Here is a 5487-nt window from a genome sequence, read left to right on the forward strand (position 1 = left end):
GCAACAATGATAATTATAATAATGATAAAGATAATAATGATAATGATAATAATAATAATAATGATAATAATGATAATAATGATATAATGATGATAATGATAATAATGATAAAGTAATAATAACGTTAATGATGATAATAATAAAATAAGATAATAAGAAAAAGAACAAGAAGAAAAATACGTAATATGACAACAAGAACAGCAACCAGGATAGAAAGGATGATAGAGCTGACAGTGGCACATACCCCCCCCCCCCCGCCCCACAGTGAAAAGGAGAGAGCAAATCTTTCCGAAATCCTCAGAGCTCCCCCCCCCCCCCAAACTGCAGTCAGGAAGAATCCACAAACAAGACTCCTAAGATAAAACTTTCTTTAAAAGACTCTCTCTCGATCGCGGAATCATCGTTTGATTGATGGGCATCGATATCAGAAATTGCTTTTCAATAGATTTTCCTTTCGTCTTCACTTTTTTTTTTAAGTTTCGTGATAAGTTGTCAATCATATTTCGGATTTCTTCGTTTTTTTCGGTTGAGTGTCGTCGAGAAATCAATACTGTTTTATTATTATTATCTTTGTGTTCTTGAATGATAAGGAAGAAGAATGAGATGATGACGGTGAAGGAATAGAAGAAGAAGAAATTGATGATGATGATGATGGAAAAGAGGAAGACGAAGATTATGAGGAAGAAGAATATGATGATATGCGCTTATCATCGAGATCGAAATGAAGGTGAAGAAGAAGAAAAAGAAGATGATGATGAAGATGGAGAATTAGAAGAAAAAGAAAATGAATAAGAAAAAGATGAGGAAAAGGAAGATGAAGGTGACGGAATAGAAGAATAGGAACAAAATCAAGAACAAAAAGAACAAGAACAAGACGAAGAAGAAGAAAGATAATGAAAAGAGAGATAGACAGACAAAGAGAGTAAGAGAAAAGAAACAAGAAAGAAACAGCGAGAGGGAACAAAAAAGAGAGAAAAGAGGAAGAAACAGAGAGAGGGAATATAAAGAGAAAAGAAAAATAAAGAAAACAACAAAGAGAAAAGCCAGAACCAGACAGACAGCAACAGACCAACACACGGACGAACACCCAGAGAGCAGCAACGAAGGCAACGACCCCAAAGGAAGGCCAAGGCGCGGCAGGCAGACCCCGCCCACTCGAGCAAGGGCGTCGCGTGGCCACAATATATCAGCAAAGGGTGGCTGGCGGACCGGGGGTGGAGGGGGGGGGGAGCGTTATTGGATCGCGCACACCGAAGAAATGGGGTGGAAAGTCGAGATTGGGCGGAGTGGGGGGAGGGACCTGTGGGAGTGGGTGGGGAGATGGGGGGGAGGAAGTGGGGGGTGGGGAGATAAGGGAAGTGGGGGTGAGGGGGAGATGGGGGGGATGAAATGGGAATGGGGAGAGGGGATAGTGTGGGGAGAGGTGAGAAATGGGGGTGGGAAGTGGTGGGGATAGGGAAGAGAAAAGGAGGGTCGGGAGTGGGGAGAGGGATCTATGGGGAGTTGTAGAGGGGAGAGGGATGGGAGTGGGGAGAGGGATCTATGGGAGTTGTGGGCAGAGGGGAGAGGGATGGGAGTGGGGGAGAGAGGATCTTGGGAGTTGTGGGCAGAGGGGGAGAGGGATGGGAGTGGGGTAGAGGAGATGGGAGTTGTGGGCAGAGGGGAGAGGGATGTTGGAGTGGGGAGAGGGGATCTATGGGAGCGTTGTGGGCAGAGGGGAGAGGGATGGGAGTGGGGAGAGGGATCTATGGGAGTTGTGGGCAGAGGGGGAGAGGGATGGGAGTGGGGGAGGGATCTATGGGAGTTGTGGGCAGAGGGGAGAGGGATGGGAGTGGGGAGAGGGATCTATGGGAGTTGTGGGCAGAGGGGAGAGGGATGGGAGTGGGGAGAGGGATCTATGGGAGTTGTGGGCAGAGGGGAGAGGGATGGAGTGGGGAGAGGGATCTGGATGGGAGTTGTGGGCAGAGGGGAGAGGGATGGGGTGGGAGAGGGATCTATGGGAGTTGTGGAGAGGGGAGAGGATGGGAGAGGGATCTATGGGAGTTGTGGGCAGAGGGGAGAGGGATGGGAGTGGGGGAGAGGGATCTATGGGAGTTGTGGGCAGAGGGGAGAGGGATGGGTGTGGGGAGAGGGATCTATGGGAGTTGTGGGCAGAGGGGAGAGGGATGGGAGTGGGAGAGGGATCTATGGGGAGTTAGGGCAGAGGGGAGAGGGATGGGAGGGGAGAGGGATCTATGGGAGTTGTGGGCAGAGGGGAGAGGGATGGGAGTGGGGAGAGGGATCTATGGGAGTTGTGGGCAGAGGGGAGAGGGATAGGAGTGGGGAGAGGGATCTATGTGGAGTTGTGGGCAGAGGGAGAGAGGGGATGGGAGTGGGGAAGAGGGATCTATGGGAGTTGTGGGGCAGAGGGGAGAGGGATGGGAGTGGGGAGAGGGATCTATGGGAGTTGTGGGCAGAGGGGAGAGGGATGGGAGTGGGGAGAGGGATCTATGGGAGTTGTAAGAGGGGAGAGGGATAGGAGTGGGGAGAGGGATCTATGGGAGTTGTGGGCAGAGGGGAGAGGGATGGGAGTGGGGAGAGGGATCTATGGGAGTTGTGGGCAGAGGAGAGAAGGATGGGAGTGGGGAGAGGGATCTATGGGAGTTGTGGGCAGAGGGGAGAGGGATGGGAGTGGGGAGAGGGATCTATGGGAGTTGTGGGCAGAGGGGAGAGGGATGGGAGTGGAGAGGCACCTATAAGAGCTGTGGGGAGAGGGGAGAGGGAAAGGGGTTGGAAAGTCGAGATTGAGCAGAGGGGGGGTGGGGAGATAAGGGGTTGGGAAGAGGTGAGTGGGAAAATGGACTTATGGCAGTGGTGGGGAGAGAGGAGAGGGGAGAGGAAAGAGGTTGAGAAGAGGGGAAATGGACCTATGACGGTGGTGGGGAGAGGGAAGTGGGGTAGGGAGAGGAGGGAGGGGAGAGGAAAGGGGAGTGAAAGTGGTAGGGAAAGGAGAGATAAGTGGTTGGGGAGGGGATATTATGGGGATACAATGGGGGTGGGTAGAGATAAGGTGACAGAGAAGAGGGACAGAAGATGGGAGCGGCAGGGAGAGGGGAGATGGGGGGGGGGCTAAAGAAGAGGGGAGTGGGGGAGGGAGGAGGAGAGAAAATGGGTTTTGAAAAGAGGGAAGCACGGAGGAGTAGGAAGAGGGAAGACGGTCAAGGGATGGGGGGGGGGGGCAGGGATACTGGAGAAAGTTCGAGAAGCTCGTGGGAACTGGTGGTCGTTCTCTTCTTCTTCTTCTTCTTCTATTTCTTCCTGTCTCTTTCTTTAATCTTTATTCTAACTCTTCTCCTTTTTCGTTTTCCTTTCCTCCTTCCTCTTCCCCCTACTAATTCTAAACTTAATCTTAAGCCTTTTCTTCTTCTCCTCTCCCTTCTTCTTCCTCTCTCTCTTCTTCCTGTTCTTCCTCTTACTTTTCTCCTCCACCTCCCTTTTCCTCCTCCTACTAATACACCCTTCTTCTCCTTTTTCTTCTTCGTCTTCCATTTTTCCGTTCTCCCATATTCTCCTTTTACTTTTTCTCCTCCTCCTTCTTCTCGTCTCTGTCGTCCTCCCCCTACTCCCCTTCCTCTTTTCCTTCACCATCGTCGTCTGTCTATTTCTTCTTCTTTTTCTTCCTCATCCTCTTCTTCCCCTTCCTCTTCCTTTTTACACTCTAAAAGGATGGGGTATAGATCGGAAGAGGAGGAGGCGGATATTAGTCAAAAATAAAGAAAAAAAACGAAAAAAGTCAAAGAGGTTTAGAAGAGAAAGAAGAGAGAGAGCGAGAGAGACGAAGAGAGAGAGAGAGAGAGAGAGAGAGAGAGAGAGAGAGAGAGAGAGAAGAGAGAGAGAGAGAGAGAGAGAGAGAGAGAAGAGAGAGAGAGAGAGAGAGAGAGAGAGAGAGAGAGAGAGAGAGAGAGAGAGAGAGAGAGAGAGTAATAATGATGATAATGGTGATGATGATAATAGCATTGATGATAATAACAATAATAATAATGATGATCATGACAATGATAATAATGAAAATGATAATAATATCAATAATGATATAGATAATAATAATAATAACATTAAGAATAGTAATAACAATAATAACAATTACAACAACAATACCAATAACAATAGCAACAACAACAACAACAATAACAGCATCAGATACGAAGAGAAAATAACAAAGAAAACGATTAACACTCACGTAATACAAAAGGAATGTGGGAGAAGATCGCCAAGGGGAAAGAATGAGGGGAAACGGAGAGGAAATGAAGGAAAGGGGAAACAGAAGGAGAAGGGGAGAACCATATGAGATAATCTGTGAAGGGAATCCAAATACTGTATCAGCCGTTTGTCTGTCTGTCTGTTCTCTTATGTAATGATGGTATCGATACAACGGTGATGATAATTATGGCTATAATGATGTTGTTGATGATGATTATGATAATATTGATAATAGTGATGATGATATTAATAAAACAATAATGATAACAATAATGAAAATTATAATGAGAACAGCAATGATAATGATAATAGTAATAATAATGGTACTGACTATAGTGATGATTATGATGATGATAATGATAATGGTAATAAATAATGATAATGATAAGGATAATAATGATGATAATCATAATGATAATAATCATAATAATAATTGTGATAATAATAATAATTATAATGATAATCAAAATAATAGTAATAATAATAATAATGATAATGATAATAACGATAACAGTAATTGCCATAATAATGATAATGAAAGTAATAAGAACAATGATAAGAGTAATAATGATAGCAATGATGATAATAGTAGTAATAATAATAATAATAATAATAATAATAATAATAATAATAATAATAATAATAATAATAATAATAATAATAATAATAATGATAATAATAATAATGATAATAATAATGATGATGATGATGATGATAATAATAATAGTAATAATAATAATGACAGCAATAATAATAACAAGGATGATAATAATGATGATAATAATGATAACAATAAAGATAATAACAACAATAATAATGACAATGATAATAATAATAAACAATAATAAAATAAAAGAATAATGATGATGATGTTATAAATGATAACATTAGTAATAACAATAATATTAAAATAGTAATGATAATAATGAATATAATAACAATGATAATAATGATAAAAACAATTATGATGATAATAATGATAATGATTATAATGATAATGATAATAGCAATGGTAATAACAATAATAGTAATAATGCTAGTAACATGGAAATAAGAAAAACACAAACAGAAGAAAATCATATCGTGACCCAGCATCCAGAAATTCCCCCATCCATCTTTTCTTCCAATGATCATATAAAAGCTTTTTGTCAGCGTCCCCTAAATCACTCTCCAGAAGTCGGGTAAAATATTGGTTTTATTATGGGATCACTCAATGGAAACACAAAAAGATATATATAAAGTATGTCA

This window comes from Penaeus vannamei, chromosome 19 (genome assembly GCF_042767895.1).
Source record: "Penaeus vannamei isolate JL-2024 chromosome 19, ASM4276789v1, whole genome shotgun sequence".
Taxonomy (NCBI): domain Eukaryota; kingdom Metazoa; phylum Arthropoda; class Malacostraca; order Decapoda; family Penaeidae; genus Penaeus; species Penaeus vannamei.